Genomic DNA, 10107 nt, shown 5'->3' on the forward strand with positions numbered 1-10107 from the left:
TGGGGATTAGATGGGGCGGGGCCGGGCGGGGGCGCCGGGCGGTCTCGGAGGGCGTGGGAGCCGGGGCGGGGCGCGGACAGGCCCCCGTCAGCTCACCGAGAGGCCCAGAGGGCGGGCCCTCTCCGGGAGCACAGCGAGGCCGAGCGTCGGTCTGTGTTTGCACAGCGCAGCCCTGCTCAGGGGCCCAGACCCGGGAATGCGGGGGAGGGGACCGAGGGGGATGGGCTCGGTGGATGTCCAGGGAGGCTTCCCGGAGAAGGAGCCGCTCGAGCCTCTCCCTGAGGTGGGACCAGGCATCTCTCTGGTGGAAGAGGGCCGGGGCGGCCTTCAGGGTGGGGAACTGTGTGTGCAAAGGCTTGGGGCATGGAGTGCAAGAGGAATACACCCCAGAGCTGTGGGGTCACTGCTGCACTAAGCGCCTGAGGCACACATACTGCAGCTAAGCTGCCGGGGGGGGGGGGAGCACTATCCCCATCCCCCAAGGAGGAAGCCGGTTTGCAAGTTGGATGGCTTGCCAAGAATCTAGAGTGCTGAGCAGGGGCAGGGACCCCAGGTGGGGGGCAACCCTGGGGAACTGGCGGCAGAGCCTAAGCCGGCCTGCTGTGGACCACATTCCAGCTGGAGGGCTCCGGGCTGGGGAGCTGAGTTCCCAGGAACACTAGCCTGGCCTCTCATCCAGCGAGCAGTAGGTACAGCCCTGCAGGTCTCTGAGGGTGTCTGGGTCCCTCCTGGAAATGATTGTGGTGCCTCCGTGCCCTATCCCAGCTCACAAGGAAGAGGGCTCCCTTCCCCACTTTCAGGCCAGCCCAGGGCGAGGGCCGGCCTGGGGAAGCCTACAGAAGCGAGAGTGGGAGAGGGTGCCGCCTGCGTCCAATGCCTCTGGCCCACCTGGCTTGTGGACCAAGGACAGGTCTTCTGGGACTCAGTTTCCTCGCCAGGAAAACAGGCAGTGAGAGCTCCTCGGGATCTGGCCGCTTGATCCACCCTTCCCAGCCCACGGCCCAGTGCCCACCCAGGCCAGCCCTGGAACACCCCAGCCTCTCCAGCCAGATGCCAGGGAGCCCTCATGCCCACCTTCTGGGCCCGCCCACTGGCTCAGCGCGTCTGCTGTGTGCCCCGACCCCAGCCCTGCTCTGACTAGCACCCAGCCCCAGGCAACACCCCCCGCCCCGAGTCCTCTCCTGGGATGTTGTCCCCGGATGCCCTCCTGGGAGGCCACAGCAGCGCAGTCTGCCCCTAATCTATTAACCAGCCTGTCAGTTAGTTACTTCATGTGCTGAGATGGGTGGGGGCTGCGCCTTGGCCCCCTTCCTCCGGGGGGCTGGACTGGGTTTGTCCTCTCAACCCCTGTGGAAAGGGGGCAGGACTCAGCCTGGGGGCGGGGGGCAGGGAGGAGGGGGTGAGCTTCTGAGAGGTGGCCAGAGGGCCGGGAGGCTCCGTGGAACTCCAGAAAACCTCTTCCAGGACAATGTCCACAGCCCCTCCCCAGCCCCAGCTGTCCCTCCGTATCCTGCACGCCCCAGCCTCTCAGAGGTGAGCTTCCGCATCCTTGTGCATGTTGCTTCCTGCTTTAGTTCCATCAAGATTTTCTCCTCAGCAGAAATGCCCAGCGGGGACCAGGAGGCCTGAGTTTTTGTTGTTAGGTGCCCTCCAGTCGGTCCCGACTCACAGCGACCCCACACACAACAGAACGAAACCCTGCCCGGTCCTGCACCACCCTCACAATCGTTGTGATGCTTGAGCCCATTGTTGCAGCCACTGTGTCAGTCCATCTCGTTGAGGGTCTTCCTCTTCTTCCCTGACCCTCTACTTTACCCAGCATGACGTCATTCTCCAGGGACTGGTCCCTCCCGATAACATGTTCAAAGTATGTGAGACGAAGTCTTGCCATCTTTGCTTCTAAGGAGCATTCTGGCTGTACTTCTTCCAAGACAGACCTGTTCATTCCTCTGGCAGGCCATGGTATATTCAATATTCTTCACCAACACCACAATTCAAAGGCATTAATTCTTCTTCGATCTTCCTTATTCAGTATCCAGCTTTCGCATGCATATGAGGCAATTGAAAACACCATGGCTTGGGTCAGACGCACCTGAGTCCTCCCAGACTAAGGAGGCCTGTGCCCGGTGGCTATTGTCTATTTGCACCCTATGCCCCGTCCCTTCCTCTGTCTGTCCTGAGAGCCTGACCAGACTGCATCTCCGAGGGTCCCTGGCCCTCCACCTCCTGGGTAGGTTTGGCCTGTGGGCCGCCTGAGCAAGAGGGGAGGGAGACGAGGTGTTTCTTCCCTGCACCTTCCCCCTTGGGTGCTGCAGCCCTGGCTGTTGCTGTGCCGTCCTAGAGCACTGCTCCTGTGGGGGAGAGGGGTCTCTCCTCCCTCCATCCCCTCCCATCCCCCAGTAACAGTCCAAAATCAAGGTGTGGGCAGGGTCCCTCTAGAGTCTCTAGGGGAGGTTCCCTGTCTCCGCCGGCTTCTGATGGCTCCAGGCTTCCTTGACCGTGGCCACGTCACTCCAATTTCTCCCTCCGTCCTCACCTGAACTTCTTCTCTGTGTGTCTCTTATAAGGACGCTTGTCATTGGATTAGGAGTCCTTGGATGGTGCAAACAATTAAGTGCTTAACTACTAACTGAATGGTTGGAGGTTCGAGTCCACCCAGAGGCACCTTGGAAGAAAGGCCTGAGAATCCAATTCCAAACAATCAGCCACTGAAAACCCTATGGAGCGCAGTTCTCCTCTGACACACAGGGGTCGCTGAGTCGAAACAACTGGATGGCAACTGGTTTGGTTTTGGTCATTGAATTTAAGGTCCGCAGGCTAATCCAGGACAATCTCATCTCTAAGATCCTTCATTTAAGTACGGCTGCAAAGACCCTTTTTCCAAATAAGGTCACATTCATGGGTTCTGGGGGTTAGGATGGGGACGTACTTTTTTAGGGGCCACCACTCTGCCACACTCCATGGTGGTTTGGTCCTTTAGTGTCTCCCACAGTCTGAAGGCGGCCCATTTGCTCTATCTCTCAAGTGGAACCATCTGGTTGGCATTTAGGGTCAAAGGGCAGGAACATTTTCATGACTGTTGGCTGATTCTGCCAATTGACTTCCACAGGGTCCCATGGATTCCCTCTGCCACCAGCCAAAGCATCGCTGCCAGCTTTGTACCTCCCTCACCACCAGGGGAGGGCATTCCTTAAAGGGATTATTTACTATTATTGTCAAAATGATTTTATTGTTCAAAATCATTGTTTCCAAGCCAACCGGTTTAATTAAACCAAAGCGCGGTTGTTTTATGCCATCACACTTCCTGGACTTTGAGGCCGTGAGGCCGAGCGTGCTGTCCGTGATGCTCTGTGTTTGAGGGTCGGCTCCAGGATCTCCATGAGTCCCCCAGATTCAGTGATGCTTTTGATAATTTAGCCATTGACTGTGCTATTTCGTTAGAGCCCCCTTGGCTGAACATGCCCCCTAAGGCACTTGGCAATATCATGGAGCTTGAGCATCCCGACCACCTGACCAGGTAAGTCCTCCAGAGGCCCTTTGGACAAGTAAGCAAACTGAGGGGACAGAAGGTAGAGAACCTGCTGGGGGCTAGTCCCAAGGCTCGCTTCCCAGCCCGCTCCCCACAGCCCTCTACCCATGCTCCTGTCTCCTCAGGCCCAGACCCATGAGGTTCTGAGTGAATATGAGTGTGGGAGGCAGAGGGCAGAGCAGCAGGCATGAGGGGCCACCACAGCCCGCCCCAGCCCAGGTCGGTGAGTCAGACCTTTGTGCCCCAGCTTGCTGGGGCCTGTGCTGGCAAGAGGCAAGGAAGGGTGTGCTGGGAGGGAAGCCCGGGCTGGGCTGGGTGCTGGGTGTGGGGTCCACCACAGCCTGCAATGGCTGGCCCCACCTTCACCCACTCCTGGGCCTCCTCCATACCCAGCCAGGGATGGCAGCAAGGTGTGGTCAGCCTTGGGTGACGCTATTCCTGGTATGGGCTCAAATCTGCAGCCCCTCCTGCTGTCCACAGTGCTCCTGGCAGGCAGAGGCTGCCACAGTCCCTGCTGCGGTGGCAAGTGGGGCTAAGGCTTGAGGACCTGCCACTTGGGCTTGGAACCCAGGGCGGCTGGAGCCCCGAGGGAGCTTCCTGCACAGTTCACCCAGGATAAGGGGCCTGGCCCAGAGGTGGGGCTGGTGGTAGGATTGGGGTGGCGCAGGGGAAACTGAGGCCCCAAGGGAGTCTCACGTGCCCTCTCTCCAGCCCCCCTCCTCCAGGAGACGCTCAGGAGCTCCCCACTTCCCAACGTGCAATTCCTCCCTGGGCAGTTTCTCGGCGAGGTCCCCCTGACAATGAGGACACTCTTATTGTCCACCCTTGGGAGCACCTCAGTCCCTGGGAACCACTACTATCTCCCCCAACCCCTGTGGCAGGGCCCTGGGAACCAGGGGCAGGCCACCGCTGAGCCGGGCTGGTCTGGATGGTGGGTAATTTCTGCCTTTTTGATTCATTCTCAGAAAATTTGAGAAGGATTAAAATTAAAATCACATTTGATTTCCTCCTTATAGCAGAAATGTAATTTTAAAGAACATGTAAAGAGAGAATATTCCTAAATCCCTCAGCCAACACTAACTACTGTGTCAGATCTTTACATTTAGCTCTGAGCTTCCCGGCAGGCTGTGCAAAAAAGGTAACACTATGAAGCAAGTGCTGTTGGGAGCCTGTCGCCGTGGCCGTGGCGTGCCGTGGCAGCCCAGACCAAGCATCCTGGCCTTTTTGCCCCTCGGTGTGCTCAGGCAGCTAGATCTCAAGTCCTGACTTTTGGTTTGGAAAATGTGGTTGCTCCCAGATGGGCCAAGGAAGGAGACCAGGCTGTGTGCAGATGGAGGAGAGGTGGGGCTGGGGGGCGAAAGCTCAGGCTTTCCGTGGGCTCCAAACCCAGGTGGGGGAAGGGCAGAAGGCAAAGGACAAGGGGCCCTGCCAGCCCCCGACCCAGAGCCTGGCACGGAGCCTATGCTCGGGCAATGCAGAGGAGGCCAAGGTAGGAGAAAGGGAGGGCCTCGAGTGCCACCCGGGGTGTGGACAAGGCCCCCACAGCTGCGAAGCAGGACAGGAGGCGGGGCTGGGGGTGCGCAGCGGTGAGGCGGCCGAGCTAGTCAGGGAGGGGTTAAGGCCTTCTCAGCTCCCAGGGCTGGCGGGGGCCAGGCCAGTAGCTGCTGAGCAGCTCAGAAATCTATTTTCCTAAGCACTTGGCATTTGCCTGAAACCTCAAGTGTATTTTCCCTAAGTTTTATTTTTTCTTTGACCCCAAACTCTGGTAAATTTAAGGGAAATTTAATTATCGTGTTTTGGGTCCATTTACACTTGAACCCTCTCAGCATTTTTTCCAAGACCCTTTTGGAGTTCAGCACGCCTTGGGAGCCTTCTAAATGAGCATTTTTATTATTATTATTTTTTGAAAAGGTTTCACTCCCCACCTCCTCCCCACCCCCCGCACCAGCCTTTCTGCCAAGAATAAACAAACTCCAACTCCAGGCTCCACTGGAATTAGGAATCTGGGCCCTGGGACCGCCAGGCCAACCCCATGTCACACCAGTCCTCCTGCGTGGCCGTCCCCACCCTCCTCGGAATGCCCCTTCCACTCTGGCCTGCTTGCCCTTCCGGATAGCACCTGCTCCAGGAAGCCCGTTCGGACCTCTGCCCCCACAGCCTCGGCCGGAGCCCCTCCTCAGAGCCTCGACCCCCAGCCTTTGTCCTGATGGTCCCTGCATGGGTCACCTGTGGTCAAACCTCAGACATATTCGAGGCATGGTCAGCGAATTCAGAGGGGCCTGTGGGGTCCTGCGGGCAGTGGGCACCTCACCCTCTGCCCAGCCCAGGCCAAGGCGAGGAGATCACCCCACCTCTGCAGATGACGAGTGGGGGGATCCCCATTCTGTAGGCATGTGAGGTTGGGAGTGAGGGTGGCTCCTGACAGGGGACCCCAGGGGCTGGCCCCTCACACCAGCCTCAGGATCAGCACTGTTTGACTGGTGGGGAAACTGAGACACAAATCTTTGACATCACCTACCCAGGTTCCCCATGACCAGGTGCGGCTCCCCTGCTCTGGGGAGGTTTCAGCTGAGCTTGAGAAGGGTGGGGTGCTCTCTGCAACATTCGGGGAGCCCAGAAGAGCAGGCTCGACCTCATAGTCTTGGGCCAGGTGCCCAGCAGCCGGAGGGAGGGCTGGCCCCTGCCCCCACCCGGCCGCCAGCCACCGGATGTTGGCACAAAGGAGTGCACGGAGCTAATTGGAGGAGGCAGCTGTTTGCAGAGTGGACTTGCCGAGTGGGCAGAGGCCTCTGGCTGCTGCCGAGAGCCCTGGTCTCTAGGTGCCCCCCCCCCCCCCCCCCCCGCCAGGCTGCCATGACCCACACCCTTCCCCTTCTCGCCCCTGCCAGCCAGGCCCTTGGCCCAGGAACACCCAGCACAGGACACGGCCCCCACCACTCCAGGGGGCTCAGTGGCTAGCTCAGGCTGAAGCTTGGTCCCTGTGCCAGGGCTGACATGGGTGACACCCTGGGCATGTTGAGCGGAGGCTGCATCCGGCTGTGGCGGGGAGGAGGGAAATGGTTTGAGGGTGACCGTCACAGCCTGGCAGGCAAGGGGCTGTGCCTTCAGGCCTCAGTCCCCCTGTCTGCAGGCAGGTTATAATAGCACCTGGTTGGCGCATGGCAGGAAGGGGACAGGCCCCAGAAACGGCTCTGAGGGGGCACAGGAAGTGCTGGGAGGAGGCAGGCCTGCAGGTGCCTGGGGGAACGCTGGAGCAGTTGGCCTCAGAGTGCTGATCCAAGACCCTCGGTTCTGGCACCTGGTCCCCAGGGAGGAGGGGCGGGAGGCTATGGCCCACCCAAGACCCCCAAGCCCAGCTGGGCCTTTTTTCCTCGGAAATGGAAGCAGCATCTTGCCAAGAAGAGGGGCCGTCGCTGGGGCCCGGCCCCTTTGCTGCATTGGATGAGATGCTGCCGCCCCAAATTGGTGGGGGAAGCGGGTGATGGTCACAACCAGGGCTCCTCCAGGAAGTCTGCTCTGATCCCATCTTCTCAGGTGGTCCGGGCCTTCTCTGGGTCCCCCGGCCCCCGAGCTTCTGCAGCCCTGACCCCCGTGGGCAGCTCTGTGCCCCTCCCCGCAGCTGGAAGCCCAGGGGCAGGCGGATGAGCTCAGCCGGGCACCTAGTGAGCATTGAGGGAGGGGCGTCCTTATGTAGGATGTCTCCTCGTGTACCCCTTTAAGCTGCAGGGCTGTCCAGTATGGTCAGCACTGCACTACCATTTTACAGATGGGGAAACTGAGGCACAGCATCGTGAAGAAACGTGCGAGGGGTTTATCCTAACAGCTGTTTTCTGAGGGTCTGCTCCGGGGACTGGCCATTGTGGTCCACTGAGGGCACGTCCACCCAGCTGGCCAGCCACAGAGTAGGGTGCCTAGAGTAGGCCATGCAGGTCTGGGGGTGCCCACGCCCTCATCACAGCCACACGCTGACCCTCGCTCACCACCCTGGCCAGCCCTGTTCTCTGGGCCTCCTCTGCTCAGTGGGCTTGCCCAGTGGGGGCTCTGATGGACAGTAAGCCCCCTGCTTACCCTGAGCCTGAGGATCACCTCTGCCCTGATCTGACCCCCCGTTCGGAAGCTGGGCAGGCTGAGTAAGGCAGGGTCTGCTGGCCCTAATAGAGATGTCTTTGCCGGCCTCCTGAAGCCTCCCTCCTGGCCGTGCCTGCCTGTCTTCCCCAGGCCCGAGGCTGCTGACAGCTTCATTGTCCGGCAGGCCTGGGCAGACAGGGATGGAACGCGTGGTCAGGGCAGTGGGGGACACTGAGCGCCACCCGAGAGACGGTGCCCAGGCAGTATGTGTTCACCCCTACACGTCACTGCCCACACCTGCGCCCACACCGCCCACAGACAGGGCCACCCAAGCGGCTGCGGCTTTCAGGAAGTCCTGCTCGAGAGTGGCAGACACAGAGTCCCCAGGCTCAGGCTGAAAGGGCAGGAGTGGAGCTAGGTGAAAGGTGGTGGAGGCTTCCCTCCCAGGCCAGAGGAGACCGACAGAGCTTAATGCAGAGAGGCCAAGGATGCTGGGGCGGGGGTGGGGGTGGGGCTGGAGAGCCAGGGTGAGGGCCAGGCAGTGCCCCTGGTGGTGGGAGAGCCCACACCAGGCTTCCCTCCCTGTAGCGAGGCCTGCTCTGTGGGGATGCCTCTCCTGGTCTTGGCTCAGGCTGTCCCCACCCCGGGCTTCTAGCTGAGCCTGCCTCGGGGTCTGGTCATTGTCTCTGGGCCAGAGTCAGAGATGGGTCAAGGATGGAGGTGGGCCACACTTGGGAGGCGGCTGGGGCCAGAGCGCCGAGTTCCCAGGCCCAGGTTATCTCAGGGCAGGGGTCCGCCTTGGCTCAGCTCAGATCAAAGGGGCTTATCGGGCCGGCTGGGCCCCGGGCCTGCTTCCCACGGCCACCCTTCCGCCCCACCCCCACTTCCCCCTCCCCGCCTCCCAGCAGCCTTTGGCCTGGCTGTGCTCCCCCTGCCTCCCTGCCCATCCGGACCCTTCCACCTCTCCCCTGGGAAGACTTATCCTCACACTCCACCCCCCAGGATCGTGGTCCCCACCTAGGTTATGATTGGCCTCTCGGAGGGGTGACGGGGAAGGAGCTTGCCCAGGTCTCTAGAGGAGGGTTCTTGGCACAGCATGCTGATTTATCCGGAGGAAGAAGAAGGTGGGGTGGCAGAATGTTCATGGGCAGTTGTGCCCCCACTGACCATGAGCAGAAGGTGGAGGGCAGGATGTGGGTGCCCCCAGTGTGGGGACACAGAGAGGGCATCACCCCCAATTAGGAGGCACATGTGGGGACACGCGTGTGCACACACCCGCACACAATGCTGGCAATGTCCACGTGTGTGTGTGTGCATGCTGTTCTCCTGTGCCCAAGCCTGGGGCAGCGTGCAGCTGGCTGGTGCCCTGACGAGCTGCCTCAGCTCTGGGGGTGCCCACAGCCAGCGCCTGCCCACCTGCCCGTCTAGGCAGAGGGCTGGGCCTGGAAACTGGGTCAGAGCAAGGCTGGGCAAGCTCTCTGCACCAGCACCACGGTCATGCCTGCAGCCAGCAAGCTCCCAGTGGGCCCCAGGGCCATGCATGGTGCGCACATGTGCATGGGGGTGCAGGTGTGCGCCCACGTGTTCGTGTCTTGGGGGCACGAGCAGGGTTGGGGCTTCAGCTAATAGCCTCAGCTCAGGGCTCAGGCCCTCTGGCCCCATGCACCCCTGACCTGGCTTAGGGGCACCTTTGGCCATTGCAGCACCTAGGCTAACTCAGTTCCCAGGCTAGCCCACAAGAGCTGGGTAGCCTGGGGGGGCCTTTTCCAGTCCTGCCCAGCACAGGAAACAGCTCCCTGCCCAAGACCCTTTGGTCTTTGGGACACGGGGAGATGAATGATCTCTGGTGGATGGAGGAAGAAGCTAAGTTTCAAAGAGGGCAAGGACCTGCCCCATGTACACAGCAAATCAAGAAGGGCCACTCCAGCCCTGAAGGCCTCTGGCCACGCTTTTCTAGGGCCTTGAATCCTCCGTAAGAGTTTAGCCTTGCCGCTTCCGCCCCCCACCTTGGGGATGGCCCCCCAGCACGGCTCATTGGTTCTCCAAGGTAGCAGTCCTTCTGGTGGTTCGGGGCCTGGGGGTGCAGCACTGAAGGCATCTCAGGTCCGAGTTCTAGGTCCCCACGCCCCTGAGGCCCAGTGGGGCAGGCAGAGAGAAGGAAGAGCTGTGCCCCCCACCCCTGTGGGGAGGCACGTTCTGCCAGGCGCATCCGAGCATGCTTCCTTCTCCTCTGCTTGCCGACCCCACTGCTGAGCCCTTTCTGTGCCCTCAGAGGCCAGGGCTTGCCAGGGTTTATGCAAGCCCACTGGCCTAGCCTTGCGGCCCGCCGAGTGTGGCTGAGGCTGGACTCCACCCCGGCCAGGAGCATCAGGGCCTGTTCCCATGTGCCCACGCCACCCTGGGGTGGAGGGGGCATCAGCCCACAGTTCCTGTTCAGCCAGGATCCAGTTCAGACCCCTTCTTGCTGGGTCCCAGCTGCTGAGAGGTGGGGGGCGGCAGCAGGTCCCCAC

Source organism: Trichechus manatus, unplaced genomic scaffold, assembly GCF_000243295.1.
Source record: "Trichechus manatus latirostris isolate Lorelei unplaced genomic scaffold, TriManLat1.0 scaffold00111, whole genome shotgun sequence".
NCBI lineage: Eukaryota > Metazoa > Chordata > Mammalia > Sirenia > Trichechidae > Trichechus > Trichechus manatus.